This window comes from Suricata suricatta, chromosome 3, assembly GCF_006229205.1.
Source record: "Suricata suricatta isolate VVHF042 chromosome 3, meerkat_22Aug2017_6uvM2_HiC, whole genome shotgun sequence".
NCBI lineage: Eukaryota > Metazoa > Chordata > Mammalia > Carnivora > Herpestidae > Suricata > Suricata suricatta.
This window is the reverse complement of record NC_043702.1, coordinates 146,099,289-146,125,804: the sequence shown is the minus strand read 5'-3', so window position 1 is coordinate 146,125,804 and position 26,516 is coordinate 146,099,289. Positions and strand designations below refer to the sequence as shown.

Below are 26,516 nucleotides of genomic sequence, written 5' to 3'. Positions count from 1 at the left end.
TATAAAGCTCTTGGACACTGCTTCTATGGCAGTTTTAGAGTAGGAACTGAAATGAGTTTTGGTTAGTCTAGCTAAAAGTTTGTCAATTTTATTGATACTTTATAAAGAACCAATTTTGTTTTCATTGCCTTTTCTCTATTTTTTTTATTTTCTATTTCATTGATTTCTATCCTAATGTCTCTTATTTTCTTCCTTCTACTTGCTTTGGGTTTGGTTTGCTCTTCTGTTTCCAGTTTCTTAAGGTGGAGGTTTACATACTGACTTAAAGTTTTTACAATTTTGGTATTACAGCTAGAAATTTCCCTCTCCAATTTTAGTATATGTGCTGCTGAAGTGAGCACTAGAAATTTCCCTCTAAGCACTGCTTTACCTCCATCTAACAAATTTTGATATATTTAAAAATGGCGCTTGATTGAACATTTCACTATAGAATGCCTTTGTCATCTAGCTTCCAGGATTCTTGAAAAATTCAAAATCATTCATGTGCATTCCCTTTCCCCCCTCTTTTTCCTTTTCTTTCTGGTGAATCTTTTAATTGTTCCTGGTGTTCTGAAGTTGCACACTCATGTGCCATAATGTGGTCTATTTTCATCCATTGTTCTGGGCAGTTGGTGGCTTTTTTTTAACGTTTTATCTTAAGTACAGTTAGTTAGCATACAGTGTTATATTAGTTTCACGTGTACAATATGGTAATTATTCAGTACTTCCATACATCACCCTGTGCTCATCTCCTTAATCCCCATCACCTGTTTAGCCCATCCCTCCACCCACCCCTCTGGTACCATCAGATTGTTCTCTATAGTTAAGAGTCTCTTTCTTGCTTTGTCTCTCTTATTTTCCCCTTTTGCTTATTTGTTTGGCTTCTTAAATTCTTTCTTTCTTTCTTAATTTTTAGAAAAGTGTTTATTCATTTTTAAGAGATAGAGCATGGGTTGGGTTTTTTTTTTTTTTTTAACCACACAATTCTGTCCATTATCCTATGTGTCAGGGAACAATACCTTTTCGGGTTAAGAGTAATGAGAATGACTACAATAATTATGCTATTTAGTTTGGCTCTAATGTCCTAATTTAAATACCCACAGCTCTTAGAGTGTGGTTGAGGGGCACAAATACATCCTTCTTGTTGTGAAAGAGCAACCTTAACTACTTAATGAATCATAGAGCAAACTGTTCCCAAGAGACACTAAATAGCAGTATATAGTGCAGATCAAATAAGGTATTATCAGTGTAAACAGAAAGCATTGATATTACACAAAAAGTAGGATTCATTTGCATGGCATAAATTTCATTGTTCTGACTAAAGCTTGAATATGTGTCAGTCTATAGAGTGCCAGAGCCAGAATTTGCCACTGCACTGCAGGGAATTTTAAGAGGTCCATAACTCAGCTAACACTATTTTTGGGTTAATGGATGTTGGGTGCATCATTAGGAATATCAAGTTCTCCCAGAGCTTGGGAGGGAGAGCCACCAGCGGGGGAGAGAGGTCAAATGGTTATGGTGTTGGACATGGCCTTAAAAGTCTCTAACTCTGCTGTCTTATTCTAGGAAAAGAATACTTTGGAAAAATAAGTCAGTTTGAGATATGATTTGGGAAATCAATGAATCCATGTTCTAGATGTTTGCAAAGATTATTCCTATATCCATTTTTTAGAGACCTACAAAGTAAATGGTCCTATAACTTTTCTCAGAAACACATTGTTGGGCAGGGGAGTTTTTTCCGTAGTTCTTACTCTCTTCTCTCTCTCTTACGTCCTCCACGGACTAAGAGTGAGAAGTATATCTTCCCAGTGATTCCTCAGTTTTCCTTTCTTTTGTTTGTTTTTACATCAGTGAGATTATGCTAATATACTAAAATACACTTACTTGTGTTTACTGGAAAATTAATTAAAAGTTAGCCTATGTGCTTAAGAGCTATATTTACGACATTTTCTTTACTAATATGCATTTTGATTTTCAACAAGCCCTAATCTTTATATTTTCAGTTCTTCTAGCCCCACAAAAGTATTAGCTGAGTTATAAGTCATTTATTGCTGTCCTAGGCATCATTCATTTGTTATGAGTCCTAGTTGCCATTCATTTGTTAAGCTCCTTCTTTATAAAAGGCATAGGTAGGGTGCGCCTGGGTGGCTTAGTTGGTTAAGCTTCCAACTTCACCGCAGGTCATGATCACATAGTTTGTGGATTCCAGCCCCTCATGGGGCTCTGTGGTGACAGCTCAGAGCCTGGAGTCTGCTCCAAGTTCTCTGTCTCCCTTTCTCTTTGCCCCTCCCCCACTTCCACTCTGTCTTTCTCCATCTTAAAAATAAGTAAACGTTAAAAAAAAGGCATAAGTAGGGGATATAAAGAAATGCTGCAATTAGGATCCTGCTGGAGTTCACAGTTAAGGTTTAATATTTTTTTAATGCTTATTTATATATTTTTGAAAGAGAGAGAGAAAGCAGGGGGAGGGCAGAGAGGAGAGAGAGAGAGAGAGAGAGAAAGAAAGAGAGAGAGAATACCAAGCACACTCCACTGTCAGCACAGAGCCTGACATGGGGCTCCATCTCATGAACCATGAGATAATGATCTGATTGGAAATCAAGAGATGGACCGTTACCTGACTGAGCCACCCAGGTGCCCCGAAGGTTTAGATGCTTGTAAATTAAATAGCAATCAAATGCAGTCTATAATTATGTATCAAGTTAATAGTAAAGTTTGAGGTTTAAGAGAAGAGGGCCTTGAGGGTCACTTTTGCTTGTTGAGAATGTTTTTATGGAGGAGGTATGACTTAGACTGGGTCTTGAATCATAGGCAGGATTTAAATGGTTGCTGAGGTGGAGGCCACGTCAGGTTTGGGGAGGGGGATGGATTAGAATGAGCTGGTCTGTATGGGAGTGATGTGGAGTTCATTCTGAAGGGGAGGGAGTTTGCACTGGCAATAGTAAAGTTTGTAGGAGGCGGATGCAAGACCCTGCCCGAGCACATGGCGAGGTACGGCCTGCCGGCCTCTAGTGCTCCCGCCCCCCCGGCCAGATACCGCGATGAGTGAGCGACCAATGCGAGGCCATGGAATGGGTCAGCCCTGCCTCTGCCAGCCTATCATGAGCTGCCGCGCAGCCTGGGCGGCAGGTATATATGGGGGAGCAAGCAGCGGGGAGGGAGAAGGAAGAAGGAAGAAAAGAACCAATAAAAGTCTCTGCAACGAATCCCGGTGGTGTCGTCAGTTCTTCAAACTGCGAGCAGTTTGAGCGGCTCCGGCAAAAGTTAATAAAGGAGGCTGTGGTTAGTTTATAAGGGCCTTCAGGATTGCTAAAGATTTGATCGTGTGAGAAATGTGTTTTGGAAAAGAGAGTGACAGAGTATTTTAAGAAAATGAATCTGAGGGGTGCCTGGGTGACCTAGTTGGTTAAGTGTCTGACTTTGGCTCAGGTCATGATCTCATGATTGGTGAATTTCAGCCCAACATTGGGCTCTCCACTCTCAGAGCAGAGCCTACTTTGAATCTTTTGTCTCTCTCTCTCTCTGCCCCTCCCTCACTTTCACTCTCTCTCTCAAAAGTAAAATATGTATTAGAAAAAAGAAAACGCATCTGATGATAATGTACAGGATAGCACAGTGGTAAAGAGCATGGGTATAGAAGCAGAACTATAGCCTTGACTATTTATTTGCTGTATAAACTTTGGCAAATAGTTTATCCACTCTGGACCTTAGTTCCCTCATTAAAGAAATTAATGAATTAATTTTTATTTTTAATTGTAAAAAATACTGTTGCCCCATTTTTAAAACGGAGGTATTAAGTAATAATATTACTTACCTCTAGGATTATTATGAGGAGTAAATGAGATGAAGTATGTAAAACACTTGGTGCTTTCATGCATGCTTGGCACATAATCCTTCAGGAGAGATTAGCTAAAAAATATTATCTAAAAGGGAAGAAGTTTATGGGGCCCAGCCCCTGGTGGTGCCTCCCAGGGACCTGTGGTCAAGTGCCCTCATGATGGCAACTGGCTATGGAGCAGCGCAGTGGCAATCAATTTGTGCCAACTTTATTGGCTCTGAGGATGCTGGAGGGAAGAGCTGGTGCCTGACTGCGGACAGCCTGAACTGGTCGTAGGAGAGGGGCTGAAGTATTCTAGTGAAGGGTGTGTGTTCATCTGTTGCCAAGTAGGAGAAAAACTTTATTGCAAAGATCCAAATAATGACTTCAGAAAAAGCTTGAAAGTAACTACAGTGCCGATACTACCTAAGTATGGAATGCCTCAAAAACTGGTAGAATCTGAGTGTCTTCAGGCCAACTTGTGGAGACGTTGTTCTCTGGGGATTAACATTTTTTCAAATTATAGCTTATTTATTTGTTTTGAGAGAGAGAACAGGTGCATAAGTTGGGGAGGGGCGGAGAGGGAGAGAGAGAATCCCAGGGAGGCCCCACACTATGAGTGCAGAGTCCGATGTTGCAAGGCTTGATCTCCCAAACCGTGAGATCATGACCTGAGCTGAAATCAAGAGTGGAATGCTTAACCGTCCGAACCACCGAGGCGCTCCTCTGGAGAGTAACATTTGATGATGGCGGTGGTGTCTTGATTTCTTGATTTGCTTTAGTCTAAAAGAAACTGCATGCTTGCTTTGAGTTCATATTAGTAATAAATAAATAAATAAGTAAATACTGGTGTAAAAAATGGTATGTCTAAACAGGAAGTGCTATTAAATGCTCATGAACTCTTTAAAAAAGAAAAGGGAAGAGGCTAGGGATGGTGAGATTAGGGGAGATTTAAATTGTGAGTTGTTCAGGCATTTTTCCTAGTAAATAGTTTCACAGTTATTTTTGTCACACTGTATTATAGCTGACCCTTTAACAAGGTTGGGGGGACAGGGTGAGGGGCACACAAGTAAAATATCTGGGTATAAATTTTGACCTCTCCAAAACATAACTACTAATAGCCTACTGGTGACTGGAAGCCTTGCTGGTAATATAAACAGTCTAAGATATTTTGTGTGTTATATGTATTATATATCATATTCTTACAGTAAATAAATCAGAGAAAAGAATGTTACTAGGAAAATTATAAGGAAGAGAAAATGCATTTACAGTAGTGTACTAAACATCCATGTGTAGGCAGATCCACAGGATCTGTCTCTTGCTTCAATAGTGTTTGGAGGGAACACATCCAGAGAATAGCTTCTTCCAGCCTCCCACCACCCTCTCAACTTCTTTTCAGCTGAAACCTTTGGAGCCATCTTCTTACCATCTTCTATCTCTAGGGCCAGCCAACACCGTTTCTTAAGCTTAGGACCGTGAACTCTCAGATTCATCATAATTATCCACAGAGGTGGAAGGTCCATGGACCACCTGGTCAGTGTGCATCCAAGGGCCTGGGCACCTACCTGGAGGATGTGGTTGTTGAGAGCGTGGGCCACTTTTTCCGCTAGAGGGCGCCAGGTGTCCCTTGACCTTGACAACCCAGCTCCGCAGCTGTGCCCTCTTTCGGGGCAGGCAGAAACCACGGACATCATGGGAGCTGCCATGGCCCTGGACTGAGAAGGACCTGCACCTGTATGTACTGAGCTGTGCATATCCTTCCAGTCCCCAGGCAGACCCCCATCTCCGTGACTTCCTGGAGAACCACTTCCTGGATGAGGAGGGGACACTGTTCAAGAAGATGGGCAACCCCTTGACTCCCCAGGCTGGCTCGCCCCCAGGCGGGGCTGGGCCAGTTGTCTGTTGGAAAGGCTCACCCTCAATTGGGAGCCTCTGGAACTCCACGGTGTCAGGGCTTTTTCCTGAGCCTATCCCTGCGGTGACTAGGAGGCTTTTCAACCACCCTGGCGCCCTCTCCCGAGCTGCAGACGAAATGGAGACAATAACATTTTGTGCTGAAAAACAAAATTCTGGCTATTGGTGGATTGTCGCAGTGCAATATTCAAGGGCCAACTGTATTTGTTTATATGTCTCATGTGAACTCATTAAAGGCAAGAACCATCTTCCATTACTAGCCCGGGTGCAGGTTATGTAACGTGTATGCACTGAATACGTTTAGCCGGCAATTGAGATGTGGACTGAGCTGGTCAGAGTGGACAGAAAAGGTGGGTAAAGGAGACCGACGAAGAAATGATTAAGTATGCTCCACTGACTGAAGCTGGCACCGGAGAAGCAGAGTGAACAGTAGAGATGATTACAGGATTTTAAGGAGCTTGGGCAACTGAGAAAACAATGACTATTTTTTAAAATTTATTTTATTTTATTTTGAGAGAGAGAGCATGCGCACTTGTGAGACTGTGGGGGCGGGGCAAAGAGAGAAGGAGAGAAAATCCCAAGCAGGCTTTTTGCTGTCAGGGCAGAGTCTGACACGGGGCTCCATCCCGCCAACGGTGAGATCATGACCCCAGCAGACATCTGGCGTCAGAAGCTTAGCTGACTGAGCCCCCCAGGGCACCCTTAAAAGGATGACACTATTAACAGAAGAAAGGACATCAGCAAAGAGTGAGTTTTGGAGGTGAAATGGTGAGTTTGCTTTTACTGCTGTTACTTCTAAGTTAGGTACTCATTTATTTATATAACAAACATGATTTTTACCATGTGAAAACAGGTACTTTGACCAAATTTTGCTTATAATATAAAATATTGCCTATCTTGTTCCTCAGTTTTAAATTTCTGCCGCTTTTCATTCTTTAAGCCACCCTTTGCTTTGCCTACTGTCAGAGGAAGTTTTTTCTGTTTATGTATATATGTATGTCTTTATTTATGTCTTTATTTATTTATTTTAAATCCAGTATAGTTAACCATGTTATATTAGGTTCCGGTGTCCAAGATCGTGACTGAGCAAGTCTCTACAGTACCTCAGTGCTCATCATCAGCGTACTCTTAATCCCCTTAACCTGTTTAGCCCATCCAGTGATTTTTTTTTCCTTGTGTTCTTCTCTTTTTGGTTTTCATGCTATTATTGATTTGCTTCTGTCCAAGAATTACTTCTAACCTATTCATTGCTCTTTTCTTTCCAGGCTTCTCTGTCTCATCTGTAGTGCACATTTTTTCTTCTCTGGTATCCAACCAAGTCAAGGATTCTGAGGTCCATGGTTTACCTGCCTCTGAAGAGCTGAGTTTTGAGCACTAAATGTGAAGGGAGTAATTGCAGTTTAGTAGGGTTTTGGGTGAAGAGGTCGTATGTATTTCTCCGTGATCGCGAACCAAAGAATGATTCCTTTGGAACAAGTTGATAGTTTTCACTTCTGCTCCTGATTATCTAGGATATTTTGGTTATGGCGAGATGAGAGAGATATGAGTTTAACTGTAACGTGATCAAGTCAGTTTTAGGTACAGCCAAGAAGAGTTGATGAGTTGTCCCTCACAGAGGAATTACTCTGTAGGAGGGCCTTGTTTTCCGGGCGGACACTACCGTGGGCCACTGTGAGCCCCGTGTACAGAAGAGAGCATTAGTTGCATATGTAGAATAAGAACATTCAGGCAACTTAATTCTGAGACTTGAATTTAAAATCTTTCTTTCATCCTATTCACTGCTTTACTGTGATCTATCATGAAGACCAAACGAAATTGGAACGCGAATGACTTTCAGCTGGCAGTGGTTGAGTCAGGAGCAGTATTGAGGTTTATTTTGCTAAGCAAACACTTAATTTATAGACAACACACATTAAATATGTAAACAAGACCTGAGGGTAGGAGGAAATTTTTAAGTTGTTCAACAGAATACATGGTTTGAGGCACTTAAAACATTTCACTAAGCACTGTAGAAACACAATTCATATTTGGATAATTGATGTGTTAATTGCAATTTGATATCTCATTAAACTAATTTTCTAAAGATCTCTACCTGGTGATTTTCTCTCTAGATTTGTTTATGTTGTTTGTACTTGGAAGGAATGAAACTGTACCTCAAGAATATTTATAATTCATGTTTCACAAATTTTCATTGTTTCTTATCCCTAGTTAGGGATGTTTGATGTCTTATTTCTACCTTGTTTCAAGAAGCTCCTGAAAGAAGGATTTCTATGGGAGATCTATGTATCTATCTAATATATATACGTGTATATATATATATATATATATATATATATACACGTATATATATGATTTATTTTTAGGAAAAAATATACTTAAGGTTGGGCATCTCCAAGTTTCTTTCTGCTAAGAATTCCTCTCTGCTTTTTAAGCTTTGAAAACATGCTTAAAATTTATAAAAATACAGAACATTATTTTTAGTATGCTGGATTATTTTTTCCATTTTTTCACTCCCTCTAGTTGTGGATTATACATCGAAGCGTTTACTGTGTGGGCTCAGAGTCCCTCTTATCTCATTGATTTACTTTGGAAAATGTAGTCTTATTTTTTATTGAAACAATTCATATACCATAAACTTCACCATTTTAAAGTGTACAGTTCAGTGGTTTTTAGCATCTTCATGAAATGGTGCAACCCTTATCATTATCTAATTCGGGACATTTTCATTACCCCAAAAAGGAACTGTATACCAGTTAGCAGTCTCCCTATTCCACTTTCCCTGAACTCCAAGCTGCAACTAATCTACTTTCTGTCTTTATAGATTTGCCTCTTTTGGACATGCTACATAAAATAGAATCACATGTTAAGTGGTCTTTGGTGACTGGCTTCTTTTACTCAGTAGAGTGTTTTAAAGACTTATCTAGGCTGCAGCTGGAACTGACTTCATTTCTTTTTATGGTCAAATAATATTCCAGTGTATGGGTCTACCACATTTTGTTTATCCATGTGTCAGTTGATGGACATTTTGGTTGCTTCCACCATTTGGCTTTTATGAATAATGCAGTTAGGAACATTCATGTATAATTTTTATATGAGCAAATGTTTTCAGTTCTCTCGAGTATGTACATAGGGATAACATTGAGCCATAAGATACCCCTATTTTAGAGAACTGCAAATCTGTTTTCTCCAATAGATGCACCATTTTACATTTCATCGATTATGTTGAGGATTCCAGATCCTCCGTATCTTCAACAACATTGTTATCATCTGTCATTTTGATTATAGCCATAATAGTGACTAATAGTGACCCCATATAGTGGGTGTGAAGTTGTATCTTACTGTGGTTTTGATTTTCGTTTCCCTAATGGCTAATGATATTGAACATTTTTTTCATGTCCTGGTGAATGAAATATCAGTGGCTGTGATGTGAGCAGAGGTTTTAAATCATCCTGTGTGATTTGACTTGGTTTCTTGTGCTCCTACCAGTTAACTCAAAAACATCCTCAGGTAGCTGCTGATTCCAAGAGAATGAGGAGACATGTGAAGCAGACCTGAGCCCATTTCACAGTCTGCAGCTAAGATCAGCGAACCTCTATACACTTGAGCAAGACTACCAGTAGTCTACATCAAGTTTTAAGGGAATAGCCATTGTTTCCGAGATCAGACGAGATCGGGCGCGTTCAGGGGGAATAGCCATTGTTAAAGCAAATTATATATCTTACCTATATTAGCAGAAAAACAATTACCTTTATTTATGCACTGTAATGAAATATAATAAATTATGTAGCATCTCAGCAACTTCTGTGTTGAATCTATTCTACAAATTGAAAATCAGGGGACTTCGGTCTACTGTTAAGGCCCTAGAATGATAGAGCAGAAGGAAATTTTGAGACTATGTAATTGAACCTCATCCTTTTGCAGGTGAGGCAGTTGAGACATCCAGGGCTTACGCTGCATGCTCAGGTAACTTAGTTAACCAGTGGCTGAGCCATGAGAGGAATCCAGTTGTCTGGCCCTCACAGTGTGCATGTTTTAAATGAACCCTCTGCCGTCTCCTTGTTCTCTTTGTGCTCAACAGTTTTGGCCTTAATATTTCTCATTATGGTACTTTGTAAGCATGTGAGAATGATGCCTAAGCTAATTTATAAATTAGCTGGAAGCAAGAGAAGGAGGCTAGACTATGCCTTCATTTATTCAGCATGCGATTTGTTGAGGGCACAACAGGATGTGAGCCTAACCAGTAACTGTGGGAACTGTAGTCTTGGTGATTGAATCAACATGGTACTCTGAAGGTAATTTTTGTTCCATAAGGAAAGGTAGATTATTGGATTGTCAATATATGTTTTACCCAGTTATTTCTCATTTCATCACCTAGAGTACAATTTTATTTGTCAACCAGAATTCTAGGAAGGCGTTTGTCCAAAGTCTGGAAACAGAACACACTTCAGGTCTTTTGTCAAGGGCCAAAAGGATTTGTCAGCTGACTATAATGAACACGTGTAATGTCAGACGTGTTAGGCTGCAGGGCACAGGCAGGTGGAAGACTGAACAGGGGATGCAGCACTGATCACAGAGTTTGCACAGCAGCCAGGAGGCAAAGGATCCTACAGCAAGTGAGAGTCAGACAATAGTTTGACAGCCAGGAATGACGTTGTAGATCCTGAACCTCATTTTCAGGGCCAGGAGAGCAGTCACCTAGAGTAATTAGGAAATGAAGATGTCAAGATATTGAGATGGGATGGAAGGCAGAGGTTAAGCAAAAGATAATATGGCAGATTTACTGAAACTGGATAATGGGGCAAGGCTTGCTCAGGAGAATACAGAAAGCTCGGGTGCTCAAAGCAGAATTCAAAGCTGAGAGGCTAACCCTGGTAAAGCTTGTTTTATGCTGAGCTATCAAACTTTGTCCTCACATTGTTCTTGCCTAAGGACCAGGTGATGAAAATCAGCTTATAAATGATGTTTAAGCACTTCCAAGTGTGGGGAATAGGGTCTAGGGACTTCGTTGAGGTCAAGAGCCTTGCCATTGGGGATGGCTTTTGATTGACATCTTATGGAAGAGGCTTTCACACTGTAGTGTGCATTAGAATCACCTGGTAGGATTACCGAACCATGGATTTCTGGGCCCTACCCCTAGAGTTCTGATTTGGTAGGTCTAAGCTGGGGCCAAATAGTGTGCATTTCTTATTTTTTCCTTTTTATTTTTTTAATATTTATTTTTGAGAGAGAGACCGACAGAACATGAGTGGGGGAGGGGCAGAGAGAGAGGGAGCTACAGAATCTGAAGCAGGTTCCAGGCTCCGAGCTGTCAGCAGCCATGCATATACACTCAGAGTAGGTGTGCCCACTGGGAGTGGGGTGCTCCACCTCATCCCAGCGATGTCACTGCGGCAGTTCCGGCTGGCATGGTACGTGACAATAAATTAGCTAAGACAGATGCAGCACAGTTATTTCCTCAGTTATGTCCTGGGCGCCCCAGAAAATGACTACTTAGCTGGATGCTCATTTCAAACAGTAGTAGGGAAAGGAAATAAAATAGAATCAAATGCTGAGGACCAGGGAAGCTATTTGTGCTGCTGCTTCTGAAATACTGTGTTTTTTTTTTTTCCTTTTCTTTTCCCCTGGGGATTTTAATCTGACCACAGGCAGAAAGGTGGTCATTAGAGTGAAATGATCGCTTCTTTTTCGAATACCCTACTATGCTGTGCATGCTAATAATTGGTACTCGAATGCTCACCGCTCACAGAAGTTAAGGGGGTGGAATTGGGTCCTAGAAGGCACCAGCTTCTGAAAGCTCGCACTCTAGGGGAATCCCTGGCTGAGCAGGGGAGGAGCAAGAGATCCTGGGCAGAAGTCCCGCCCACTTGCTGGCTGCAAGAGTTAAGGCAAATCTCTGGGCCTTTGGGACCTTCAGTGTTCTAGGTGTAAGATGGGGACAGTAATCCTCACTCTGCCTCCTTCATGCAGGTGTGTCAGGACTCAGTCCCCTAGGTTAAGGGCTCAGATCACATAATGCACATGAAAGTGTTTCGTGACGTTGGGAACAAACGTGAGCTTTTATTATATAAGCATTTGAGAAATACTTGTGAGTGAGGCACGAAAACTTTTTGTGAAGGCGCTCTGTGTATAGGACACTGTCATAGACTCTGTGAGGAAGAATGGGACCAGTAGATGGTGCATTTAGGAGTTAAACAGTCAAATGAACCCGTGGATAGAAAAGGACATTGTCAGCTGCCATTTCTGGAGCATCTTCATTGGGTCAGACACTGAGACAAGGGATCTCCGTGACAGCCTTACTAAGCAGAAGTAATTGTTCTCGACACAGAGGAGGAAGCTCAGGAGCTGGGAGTTTATAGGAACTCGCACCAGGTCATGCAGCTTGTAAGGGTCTGTGTCAGAGTCAGGGCTAAACCGCTCCCTGCTCCTCTGTTTTCTCTCCACCCCTCTTTTTTCTTCATCGACTTTTTCCTTGTCCATCACATTCTGTTTCTCCTTCTACACACACACAGATATGTCTATCTCATATTTAAAACTAAGCACAGATTTCCTCATTATTAGCCAATTGGATTAGTTTTTGTGTTAATTTAAAGGAACCATATTTTAATGTTTTAATTTTCATGTTTTAATATTTTAAAACAATGCTATAGATTATCAACTTCCAAAGAAGACATCTTAGAGCACAGGTTGTTGGATCTGACATCAAATCTATACTTTCAGAAATACGACTGGTGGAGTAAACTCAGCCTATTTCTTTCAACATTACACTAAATCTCTGAATTATTGGGCTATTCATGTAGTAAAAAGTCCTGTCATTGAAAAACCCATTTCAGTTGTAACTAAACTTGATATGATAGCAGTTAGATTTGATATGCTTCTAATTGAGTGTATTACTCAGAGCAATAGGCATATACCTTTCTTTTTTAAAATTTATTTATTTTGAGAGAGTGTGAGGACATGTGTGCATGAGTAGGGGTGGAGGTGGAGCAGGAGGGGTGTGCAGAGAGAGAATCCCAAGCAGGCTCTGAGCTGTCAGCACAGAGCACTGTGCAGGGCTGGAACCCATGAACTGTGAGATCATGGCCTGAGCCAAAAATCACAAGTCAGACACTTAACTGACTAAGCCACCCTGGCGCCCTTGGGGTATTGCTTTCTTTCAACCAAGCATAATGAACATGTTTTACACCGATATCCTCTGTTAACTAGTGAATTCCATCAGAGCTTTATACTGAGCTAATATGATGTGATAGATTCAGCTTTTCTAGATTACTTTATAAGTTGCTGTGGGAAATAAGGTACATGGTAAAGGTGAGTTCTAGCAAGTGCCAAGTACAAATCTCCTAGATCATTTATGTTAACATAAGTTGGACTGCTACTTATGTAACTGGAAGTGTCACGTATTTAGCAAACGGCTTGTCATGAGCAAGTCTCAATCATGCATGAAAGAGTCTAACTTTTCAAATAATCGTTTGGAACTTCTGAACAAAAAGAACAAACAAATATATTTAGACTAGCACAGATTGGAACAGTACATGGAAACTAATGTACATCTCACCATCACACCTGGGAGACATACAACTTTCTTCAAGTCAAGGTTCTTGGTTCTTATTAAGGACCAAGGAGAGAGGATTACTTGTGAGCTACGAGCTTGGGAGTGCATTTTCAGAAGGTTCCCCAGCTCCCAGGCTGCTAGGAAGATTGTCACCAGATGAGACCCATCTTTGAGACTGTGCGATGCTGTCACACACGTGTCCTGAGGACTTACACACATACAGGGCCTCTGCCCTGTACATTATAGAGAGTTGTGTGGGGTTTAACAAGACTGAGTCTCCTATTCTGCGGGGAAGAGGCAGTCACCAAGATGGTTTACTCATTCATTACTTCATTTCTTTCACTTAAGGATGAGGTATATACCTACCATCTAAGGATTTGATAGAGCAATTTGACATAAGACATTTTTTTATGACCTGGAGGATGGAAGGAAATAATCACATGTTGCCTGCCTGCATTGTGCCAGGTACTTTCCTATCCTAAAACATTTAATTTATACTAAAAATCCTATACTGTCAAGTTGTACTCTTCTTTAAAGTAAATCATTTTTTGATTTATTTATTTTTTATTATTTTTTAAAATGTTCATTTATTTTTGAGAGAGAGAGAGAGTGCAAGCGGGAGAGGGGCAGAGAGAGAGGGAGACAAAGAATCCAAAACAGACGCCAGGCTCTGAGCTCTCAGCACAGAGCCCAGTGTGGGCTTAAACTCATGAACCGTGAGATCATGAGCAGGAGCTCAACAGACTGAGCCATCCAGGCACCCCCGATTGATTTATTTTTGAAAAACAAATACATGATAACATTGTGGTACTGTAACTAACCTCATCAAACATATATAGCTTCTATTATAGCTACTCAGAATGTTAGAATATTATTCTAAATTCTATATACCCTAGGAATATTTTTTTAAAGTTGATTTAGTTTTTTAGTAATCTCTATACCCAACGTGGGGTTCAAACTCATGACCCCGGATCAAGCGTTGCTTGCTCTTCCGACTGAGCCAGACAGGTGCCCCTACCTAAGGAATATTAATTTGGAGTTAGTATATTCATTGTTGAAGTGTATTCTGGAGCACTGAAAAGGTTCACTTACAACATTTATCTAACAATATGTTGAAGTCTTTGCTAAGGATTCAGTTTATTGCAAATCACTGATAAGAGTACTTTAAGAAAGCACTTCAGAATAAATTGTAAATGGAGACTGTGATTGATTTAAAAAATTTTATTGCATCCTAGAAGTAAACGATTTTATTTTGTTTCTTTTTTCTAAAGATTTTATTTTTAAGTAATCTCTATACCCAACATGGGGCTTGAACTTACAACCCTGAGATCAAGAGTCACATGTTCCACTGATTGGGCCAACCAAGCACCCCTTTATTTTTCTTTCCAGCACATAAGTGGCCAACAGAATTATATCTTGAGGCATCCATTTGAATACAGAGACACACACTTAATCCTTTTCTGAAAAATGTTTGGAAAAATAAGATGAAGTCAAGTTTTTCACTAGCATGATCTTCTGAGTTTCTTTTTTCTCCCCAGTTTTATTATGATATAATTGACATATAATATTGTGTAAGTTAAAGGTGTACAATGTATTGTTTTGGTAAACTTATATATTGCAGAATGATTTTCACCATAGCATTACTTAACACCTTCATCACATCACATAATTACCATTTCTTTTCTGTGGTAAGAACACTGAAGATCTACTTTCTTAGCAACTTCCAAGTATATAATACGATATTATTAACTGTAATCACCATGTTGTACATTAGATCCCCAGAATGTATTCATCCTATAGCTGGAAATTTGTACTCTTTGACCCACATCTCCCCAATTCCCCCACCATTCTGACAACCCCAGTCTCTGTTTCTACAAAGTTTGGCTTATTTTATTGTATTTTGTTTTGTTTTGTTTTTAAATGTTTATTTAATTGGAGAGAGAGAGAGAGAGTGTGTGTGTATGTGAGTGAGCATGAGCAGAGGAAGGATGGAGAGAGAGAATCCCAAGCAGGCTCCGTGCTGTCAGTGCAGAGCCCAACGGGGGCTTAATCTCATGAACTGTGAGATCATGAACTGTGCCAATATCAAGAGTCAGCGGCTTAACTAGCTAAGCCACCAAGTACCCCATATTTGGCTTTTTTAGATTCCGTGTATAAGTGAGATTGTACAGTATTTATCTTTCTCCATCTGACTTATTTCACTTCATATAATGCCTTCAGGGTCCAACCCATGTTGTGATAAATGACAGGATTTCCTTCTTTGTCATGGCAGAATAGTATTTAATATTATATAACATATGTTATATATGTTACATTAATATTATGTAACACACACACACACACACATATGTATCTTTCTATGTGCTTCTGTTGGCTGGCACTTCAGTTGTTCCTGCATCTTGGCTATTGTGAATAATGCCACAGTTAACATGACAGTGCAGATATATCTTCAAGACTCTATTTTCATTTCCGTTGGTCATATACTTAGAAGTGGGATTGCTGGAACATATGCTAGTTCTATTTTTAATTTTTGAGGAGCCTCCAAACTCTTTTCCATAGGGGCTGTACCATTTTACATTCCTACTGACAGTGCACATGTGTACCTGTGGCCTTTTGTAGGTCTTTGGGAAAATGTCTATTTAGTTGCTCTACCATTTTTTAATCAGTTTTTTTTTTTGCTATAAGTCATATGTATTCCTTTTGTATTTTGTATATTAACTCATTGTCAGATAGATGATTTGTAGATAGTTTCTCCCATTCAGTAGGTTGCTTTTTCAGTTTTTTGATGGTTTCCTTTGCTGTGCAGATTTTTTAGTTTGATGTAGTCCCTTTGATGTAGTCTCACTTGTTTCTTTTTGATTTATGTTGCCTTTCCTTCTGTTGTCAAATTAAAAAATCACTTCCAAAATTGATGTCAAGTAGTTTATTGCCTACTTTTCTATATTTCTACGTTTTCTCTAATGTCTACTAGTTTTGTGGGTTCAGGTTTTATGTCAAATGTTTAATCCATTTTGAGTTCATTTTTATGTATGATATGGGAGTCTAGTTTCATTCTTTTGTATGTGGCTAACCAGTTTTCCCAGTATCATTTATTGGAGAGATTATCCTTTCCCCATTGTATTTTGTTGGTTCCTTTATCATAAATTAACTGACCATATATGCTTGGTTTATTTCTGGGCTCTCTATTCTATTCTGTTGGTGTGTGTATCTGTGTTTTAAACTGATATACTGTTTTGATGACTATAGCTTTGCAATACAGTTTGAAATTAAGAACCTTGATATAACTCAGCTTTGTTCTTCTTTCTTGAGATTGCTTTGGCTGTTCAGGACTTTTTGTGGTTACATACACATTTTAGGATTTTTTTCTTTCTTTCTTTTTTAAAAAAACTTTTTAAAAAATGTTTTTTATTTATTTTTGAGAGACAGAGCATGAGCAGGGGAGGGTCAGAGAGAGAGGGAGACACAGAATCTGAAGCAGGCTCCAGGCTCTGCGCTGTCAGGACAGAGCCCGATGCAGGGCTTGAACCCACGAACTGTGAGATCATGACCTGAGCTGAAGCCGGATGCTTAGCTGACTGAGCCACCAAGGTGCCCCGGATTGTTCTATTTCTGAGAAAAAATGGCATTGGAATTTTGATAGAAAGTGCATTGACTCTGTAGATTGCTTTGGATAGTATGAGCATTTTAACAATATTAATTCTTTTAATCCATGAACATGGAATATATTTCCATTTATTTGTGTCTCAAGTTTCTTCCATCAGCACCATATAGTTTTCAGTGTATAGATTTTTTTCACCTCTTTGGTTAAATATCCTAAGCATTTTATTCTTTTTAATGTTATTATAAGGTGGATTATTTCTTAATTTCTGTTTTGATAGATTATTGGTATATAGACATGTAACTGTTTTTTGTATTTTGATTTTGTTTCCTGAAACTTTACTGAATTTGTTTAATAATTCTAACAGTTTTTGATGGAATCTTTAGGATTTTTTTTAAAGTAAACTCTACACCCAACATGAGGCTTGAAATCAGCATCCTGAGATCGAGGGTTACATGCTTTACTGACTGAGCCAGCCAGGTGCTCCTCAGGTTTTTGCCGATTTATTTTTAGGTATAATTGTTCATGGTGGTCCTTACCATCATTTGTATTTATACAATCTCTGTTGGAATTTCATTTTCATTTATAATTTTATTTGAGTCTTCTTTTTCTTTGATTATTCTAGCTAAACCTTTGTGTATTTTGTCTTTTCAAAAAACCAGGTTTTAGTTTCATCAGCCTCTTCTGTTGTCTTTATAATCTTTATTGAATTTATGATCTTTGTTTTTCTTTTCCTTCTGTTAATTTTGGGCTTAGTTTGTTCTCATTTTTCTAGTTTCCTTGAGGTGTAAAGTTAGGTTGTTTGAGATCTTTCTTTTTTCTTAATGGAGGTGTTTATCACTATAAACTTCCCTCTTTAAGCTGCTTTTGCTGTCTTCTGTAAGTTTTGGTGGGTTGTGTTTCCATTTTCATTTGTTTCAAGATACTTTTTGATTTCCTTTTGTGTTATTTCTTCTTTGACCCATTGGTTGTTAAAGAGCATGTTTAATATTTACATGCTTGTGAATTTTCCAGTTTTATCCTTTTAATTAATTTCTAGTTTTATACCATTGTGATTGGAAAAGATGCTTGATATAATGGAAAATGATACTCGGTGCAAATGGAAACCAAAAGAAACCAGAGGTAACTATACTTATATCAGACAAAATGGACACGGAGCTAAAAACTATACAAGAGATAAAAAAGCTCATCTGATAATGATAAAGGGATCAATCTGATAGGAGGATATAACATTTGTAAATGTTTATGCACCCAACATAGAAGCACCTAAATATATAAAGCAAATATTAACTGGACTGAAGGGAGTTATAGATAGTAATACAATAGTAATAGGGAAATTCAATACCCCATTTTAAAAAATGGGGATAGATCATCCAGGTAGAAAATCAATAAGGAAACATTGACTTAAATGATATGTTAGACCAGGTAGACATTTACAGATATTTCATCTAATAGCAGAATATGCAGTCCTCTCAAACACACAAGGAACATTCTCTAGGATAGATCATATGTTAGACCACAAAACAAATCTTAATAACTTTATGAAGTTGTGTTCTCATACCATTTTAAAAATTGGGAAACTGAGGCTCTGAGAGGTGGAGCAGAAGGCTCCGTGCTTCTCAGGTACAGGGTTTGGGGCTGGTATTTGAACTTAATCTTTGCACTTCCAGTATCAGTCACTTTTCTGGGAGTAAATGTATGTCAGTTGCCTTTCCCATTTCATGAGAATTTTATAATATACAAATGTATGCTATATAGGGCAAAACTAAGAGGCTGCACACATGAGTTTGAGAAATTGTGATGTATTTAAATTTAGGAATCCTAGGACTAAAACTTGAAAATTATTGCATTGCTTAAAAATTTAATACATTATAAGAAATCTTGATTCAAGTTCTGGATAAGCATTCACATAGAGGGAAATGTCTGTGTTATAATAAACTTTTGATTAGGAATAAACATAGCAAAAATTGAACTCTAATTTCCATTAAGTATATATAGTCCCCAATCCTATAAACATATACTTTTTTACAAAACTTTTTTAATGTTTTTTTTTTTAATTTATTTTTGAGAGACAGAGAGAGAGAGAGCTCTACCAGGGAAGGGTCAGAGAGAGAGGGAGACACAGAATCAGAAGCAGGCTCCAGGCTCTGAGCTAGCTGTCGGCACAGAGCCCAAACGGGGTCTGAACCCATGAATCGCAAGATCATGACCTGAGCTGAAGCCGACTGAGCCACCCAGGCGCCCTACATATATACTTTAAGAAAGTCACAAATCATGTGGTTCTGATTTCCTGATATTTCAGCAAGGAAAACTATTTTCCACATTTTTTACTTTTGCAGAGATCTATATATTTGATGAATTGTCTTAGATTTAGTTATATGAATTAAAAGTTTTTCAGTTTAAAAAACTTTATCTGCCAAAATTGGTTTCCCAAAATGGTCATTGCTAATATTTAGTGAGTGCTTGCTATGTATGTATATGCTTGGTATGTACATGCTTCATGTGAGTTGTCTTCCTGAATCCTCACCACCTCATGAGGTATTTGGTGTAGTTATTTCCATTTTACAGATGAGAAAACCCAAAGGCCATCAGGCTGGTAGAGAGGGGAATCTGAAATTGAACCTAGTACTCTGATACTATAGTCCATGCTCCTAACTGTATTATTTACTTATAATGTAAAGCAAAAGTGGGGAATAGACTAGGAATAGACTAATATTTACTTCTGCTTCTCATCCTGTTCCAGGTCAGTGTTAGCTCATGTTCTTTTTAATTCTTTGGTATTCTCCTTGACTTTTTTTTTTTTTTTTGTCTCATAGGATATTGTATAAATACCTCCTCCATAGTAGAATATTGCTGGGGGTTGGGTTCTCTTTTGGGTACCACCAAAAGTGAAGGTTTCCATAAGGGGATGATGGTTTCCCCTAATACAATGGCTGTGGTGCCGCTGTTGGGTGAACATAGATCCTTTGTCCCCTTAGTTGTGCCCCTGCATGAAGGAGAAGCAAGGATATGGCTGCCGACCAGTGTAAGGAGAGAATAGAGGCACAGTCTCTGGACAAGTGTTGTTCGATAGTTCCGTAGGGTGGAGAAAGAGGCAAGTTTGGGGCATATCGGTGGTAGAGGGAAGGAAGCAGGCTAGTACATTTCTATAGAAGTAGAATCAGCCAAGGGCTGATAGTCTTTGGCAGCAGGAAATTGGATATTATTTCTGGAGAGCACTTCCTGTCCCAAAAGGAAGACTTTATCCACTTTGCACATTTTCCTACTTACACTATGGGCTTCCTAAGGAAAAAAATACTATTGTGCCTCCATGTCTCTCTGTTCAGCCAGGGGTCTGTGACAGGGGTTATTTTCTAGGAAGTCCTCTGGGGGAACTCACGGGACAGGAGAGAGGACATTTATCTTCAATGGAGCTGAGCATTCTCACTCCCCTCCTCATCTCACCCTCACTCCATTAATTTGTCTTTAAGCTAATTGGCCACTAATTTTTTTTGAACTTTCATTTACTGAAATTCAGTTTTAACTGCATAGAGTTCAGAAGGTCCCAATGTGGGCTGGGGTGCTGTGCCAGGAAGCTGGCCAGTTCTAGCCTGTCCACCCAGCCCCACCTCTGCTTTCCACCTGAGGGACCTTTGAGGGACATTGGTGATGAGATTACCAATGACTGAGATCCCTGCATGGTTCAGGCTGGGTGAACTTGCAGGCAGTTAGTGTGTATGCTTGTTCCTTGGAGACCCAATCATACCTTTTTCTGTCTCCTTGATATACCTTGGTACCTTCTTATCAGATACCCCCTTTTCCCATCTGAAATACAGCAGAGTCTCACTTCTAATAATTTCTAGGTATGGTCTTACTGGTATAACTATCTGGGAGATTCCACTGATCATTAATTTTTATTGGCTTTTGTGTCATCCAAAGTTATAAATACTACACACTCCACCAGCCGAACCCCCTCCAAGCCCTTCTGGAAAGTTGTGCAGCAAGTGCCTAATCCAAAGAAAGGAGTGTGGTACAGAGTCAGGGCAGTACTATAAGGCATCACATTTCATGTATTAAAATAAACTCTTTGAAATAACATTTAAATCTTAAGAGTATTCTTATATTATTACAAAACATGCTTTTAAAAAGGGATATGCGATCTCATACATTCTTTGCAGACTTATTTTATTCATCTCGTTTTTTTTTCTTTGTTGTAAACAACCGTTTCTCCTCAGTCTTTCATACAGACAGATGGTCTCCGTTATGTACAGTGGCTGCCATCCTCTGTGTTGCTATGCAACAAAATGCATCCTATCTGTGTCCTTTCTCTGTTGTATCCCGTTTCCGTTCAACAACTCAAAATAACTAGCCGCGTGCTTCAACATGCTACTTCCTCTTTTCTACAGAGTTGAATATCTATCAAGTATCTTCCGGGGCTTCCTATCTCTTCCTGTTACAGCCTTGAAAAAATGTGTTTGCCCAAAATTGATTTTCCTCATCACTTCCTATTTACATGGAGCCACTCAGTGTGAAGGCAGGCAAAACACACAGCAGTGAGTCATGCAGCTGTTGGCCCATAGGGGAAAAAAAAAACGGGTCAGCCAATTGTGTGATGTTTGAAATCAAGATTTTTTTTTATTGTGGTCAGGAGTGGGGTTCCTGTTTGTCCTTTTTATCATGGTGTCGTTTCCCAATAGACACTAGAATGTAAAAAAAAAAGAAATAAAAATTAAAACCAACAACCAAACAAATGCCAAAGTAACTCTTTTCTCATATCTGGGCTTAAGAAAGAAGCTGATAAACTTAACAGTTCTTACAAAATAAGAGGCAAGTAGAAGACCTGAAAATGTTCTACATTTCGAAGATAGGAGTTTGTAATTTAAAGAGAACCCAATGGGGTGCCCGAGTGGCTCCGTCACTTGAGTTACTGACTCCTGATTTCAGCTCAGGTTATGATCTCACGATCGCAGGATTAAGCCCCGTGGTTCCGCATGGAGTGTAGAACTTGCTTGGGACTCTCTCTTTCCTTCTCTCTCTGCCCCTCTTCACTCATTCCCTCTCATTCTCTCTCCCCCTACCTTTTTCAAAATAAATAAATAAGCTTAAAAAAACAGAAATGAAAAGAAGTCTTTTTAAAGATGGTAGGTCATGTTAGGGTTCTCTTTCTCTTTTGTTTAAGCACTAGGAAATTAGACTCATTTATGGATTCTTTCAAAACTCATTTCATGACCTCTTAATTCATGCCATGTCTCTCATTCCTAGCAATCACAAATCTCAAATAATTAGACTAAAGTTGACCCAACTAAGAAATAAGTGGATATAGAATGGGTGATTTGGTAACACGAGGTTGGAGCAGTTGGGGAAACTGTATTCATTATTCCTTGCTCTTTAGTGATTTCAGATTCCTATAACTGAAAGAAAATCTAATGTCAAGTGGAAAAGCATGCATGTGTTTGAAAATTCAAAGGACACATGTGATTCACATTAGTGTTATCTTTCTTAATTTTAAAAATGAAGGTGCTGCAACATTGTATAATTTAAAATGAAGTATAAAACAATAGAATTATGATGCAGTATAATTACTGTAAATCCAACAAAAAGTTTCAGTTACCTTAAATTTACGTGAAATTTTGCAAAATGTTCTCTTTAGAAGTGGGTACATTGATCATTTTTTCTGGGACCTTTTGGTTTCTCAGTGAAGTATTCTCTGTGGAGTCATTATAAATTTCCTTCTGCCCTGGCTGGGGTGGATGCATTTTCTTCTGTCCTCATTGTTTTTCATACCTGTCTTTGCTACATTTATGTTGGCCTCTTGCCTGAAGAAGATTCTAATGGCATATACCAATAATTATTAGAGCAGATGATAATCATGGCCAGGCCACCACACTGTTTATGTGGGTACTCAGAACACTGAGAATTATTGTTCAGGTCTTGACCACAGTAGAAGCTAAGTAATGTTGAGAATATAAGTTTCATAGCACTCCTCATTTGAGGTTACTGTGGTTTCTTGTTACAAGACCTTATCAATATTGCCACAACGCCATGTGTCTGTTTTGAATACTCTGCCTATGTTACAGAGTGAACTAGAACAAAGTGAAGCACAGGCTTAGGTGGTGACTAGGTCAGGTTGGACCCAATGGAGAACAATGGGATGGGGCTGTATCTGTGCCTTTAATGTAGATCGTTCTTGACTATCTGTGTTCATGGGAGGTGGGGTAGATTCTGAAGTTATTTGCTAGACAGATGCTGGTGTTCTTCGGTCATACTAAAAAAATAAGAACACAGAAGATTGGTAAGGTGGATATGTTAAGTTCACATGTGTATATATGTGTGTATATATGTATGCGTGTAAATATTTGTGTATGTATATCCATGTATGTATAGGTAGTGTGTGTATATATCTGTGTATGTATTTATGTATTTATGGGGATAAGTAGGTAATAAAAATGATTAAGACCATTCAGAATAATTTTAGCTTGTTCTTTCGACATGTACATCAAATACTACCTGACATTTCATCTTTATCTTTTTTTTAAGTTTATATATTTATTTTGAGAGACACAGAGAGAGAGAGAGAGAGACAGAAAGTGTGCATGTCAGTGGGGTCGGGGCAGAGAGGGAATCCCACGGAGGTTCCGCACTGCCAGTGCAGACTCCCTGTGAAGCTTGAACTCACAAGCCATGAGATCATGACCTGAGCCAAAACCAAGAGTCAGACGCTTAACTGACTGACCCACACAGGTGCCCCTTATCTGTGGCCTTAAAAGAAGTTAGGTAAAATAACTTTGTTCTGCTAGATATGTAAAATATCCAAAAGTAGGATATTTAAAGGGTTGTAATACTATACATTTTATCAGCTCTCCAGATTTTTTTTTATCCTCTGCTTGAGAGAGTCTCCTGTCCTCTGGTTTATGTCATACTCAAGAAGAGTAATAATAGATTCAAGTGAAAAAGAAACTCATTTGTCATGCTTCACTTTGTTTTGAGGGTTCAGGAACATTCAGTCCACCTTTCATCATTCCCCTTAGATTTCATCATATTTTAAACCATGAGTCTTAAAATCCCTTTCTGTCTTGACCATGGTGCATATTCCAGGCAAGATAGTAAGGCCACGCAGAGTGGGAGTCCTCCCTCCGGGCAGGACTGGCGTCCTGGCACGGGAGGGAACAGCCGGCAGGAACTCACTGACTTGGAGTGAAGCAGCCCAGTGATGTTAACCTTCCAGCGCAGCCCTGGTGACCAAGTGTGCTGTCTCACCTCAGGAATTTATGGAAGCAGGCATAGGGATTAATATCAGTGAGAATCTTCGTTTTTCCTATTTAAATAACAAATTTTGTTATTTCTCTTATTACTGGAGTAAAATGTTTATTGTAGAAATTTTTGAAAAACAACAGGGTGAGAAACACATTTTGTAAATTACTACCTTAAGGTGTATTTTCTTTCCCCTTTCGTTTTTCTTCATTGGGTAGGATTACTCTACATGTGTTTTTCTGCCGTTTTCCCCCTAGTTATGAATGGATGTCATTAAATATTTTAAATTCTGGTTGATAATAGCAGCATATATATTCCATATGCAAATAACTTTTGTTATTTAATAACATTATTACTCCAAAGAGTGAATTCATTCTCTTAAAAACAGCTGGAAATAATACAAAATTGTGAGAAAAGCACATTTTGTATCTGGTACCTGCCCATCTCTTTCTTCTGATACCTTATCTTATCCTGGGGTAACACATACAACATCCTCATGATGGTAATCTGTTCAGGCCCACCTCTTCTAGAATAATTTGACACTTAAAAATTAAACCTTTCTTCTAAACTCAGTTGAGGCTTTTATTTAGTAGTATCTTCAGAAATTCTACTCTTTCCTAGATATTTGCACTTCAAAGCAGATACTGAAAATGTAGACAGCAAATCTACAAATCTTACAGTAGTTTTATTTAGTGCATCTTGAGCATATATGTGGCACTTTTTGGAGTAGATATACTACTCTTTCAACATTTGTGGCCAGTTCTGCTTTGGGACCATAATTGTTTCCCAATTATTTCATAATTTTACCACCTGTCTTCCCGGAATCATTGTCAGTTTTTAAAATAAAGGTCCAGAGAGGGAAACTTATCTTGTTTTTGCTCAAAGCTTAGCACGATTCTTGGCATGTTACAAATAATAACAGTAATATAAGTATAATAATAATTATTATTTTAAAAGCAGTTTACTTAATTGGAGTGGTCAGGTAGGACACTCATACCTTAAGATCATGGAATGTGGTCGGGCTCAGCCATGAAGGGATGTTTCTTATACCACTCCTAGGGCAGCGGTCACACAGAGGAAGGCTAAAAGAAAAACATTTGGCAAATTTGCATGATGAAAAAGAGATTGGGTGATATTAAGACATAGTTAGGCTTATGTCTAGTTTTAGAACATTTTGAGTACATTAAGTAAATTTTGAGATAATGTACCTCAGAGTCATAATGGTGTCAGAATTTTTAATTAGTATGCATTCTTTTCTGTTGAACCATTTCAGCACACAGATAATCCTGGTCATCAGAGATGTGTTTCCCAGAGTGAAGATGAATAATACTCTCTTTGATGTAATGGAGATAGGTATAAGCCATGAGGCTACATGCCTTTGCCATTACCCTTCCTCTCTTTAAAGTATTTTTTGTCTTCTTCTCCTAACAAACTCTTACTCATTCCTTAAGATCCAATTCAAATATTCTTTCAAACACTTAATGATGCCCCTAGCCAGCTCTGCACACCCGAAGACTTTTTCTTCAGTGCTTTTACAACATTCTGGCACTATGTTTGCAAATATTTAGTTATCACAGATAGACATTATACTGTCTTTGAATGTCCCCTCACCTCCATTATCCTGTGAACTTATCAAGTATAGGGACTGTATTCTATTTTCTTTTGCATTCTGGGACCTTATCACAATCCATTGCTCATATGGTCCACAATACATTTTATCAAGTAAATGAACGATGACCCACAAATCATGTTGCAAGTTATTGACAAACCTCATAAAACCAAGTACAATGATGGGTTTTATTATGCTGTCTTTCTTTGGCTATCTTGATCAAATGTACAAACAAACTGTGTATTAAGCCTCAGCCTATGACATCTACAAGGCCCTGTTTTCCTTGTGGTCTCTTCTTTGCCTTAGATAACCCACCTCAAACCATAAGGGCTGGTTTCCTATTCCTGACTGTACTTGAGCACATTCCTATCACAGAGGCCTTCTCTCTTTTGGTTCCCACTGCCTGGAATAACTCCCCCCAGCTATTCGCATGGTGCAACTCATCACTTCGTTACATCTTATATCCTCAAAGGCCACCCTGTTTAAAAGACCAAACTTCTCAACTTCATCACTCTCTCCTGATTTATATTTCTTTGTAACCCTGCACAGTGTTTGACTTATAATACACGTTTAAAAACTTACAAGCTTCTTGTTGTTATCCTCTCCTAGAGTATAAACTCCTCAAGGGCATGGACTTCATTTTATTCATTGCTCTCTCCCCAGCACCCAGTACCATGTGTGGTTTATGGTAGCTTGTAATTAAATATTTGTCCAGGGTTCAGTGAACTCTGCTCTAAGTCTGAGAACTGGGGTGATAGTTTTGATGTGCTGAGAGTTTGCATTGGTATCCAAAAGAAACTATTCTTTTTAAGAGGAAAAA

General features: G+C 38.9%; 1 long non-coding RNA gene across 1 annotated transcript; it reads right to left on the bottom strand.

The window, feature by feature from the left end:
* Positions 1 to 21,444: 21,444 nt before the first annotated feature.
* Positions 21,445 to 25,257, bottom strand: LOC115286745. Its single transcript, XR_003906248.1, has 4 exons — positions 25,085 to 25,257; positions 24,260 to 24,340; positions 24,022 to 24,151; positions 21,445 to 21,536 (listed from the first exon to the last, which is right to left on the bottom strand). It is a non-coding gene; the product is annotated as an uncharacterized LOC115286745 (long non-coding RNA).
* Positions 25,258 to 26,516: the final 1,259 nt, after the last annotated feature.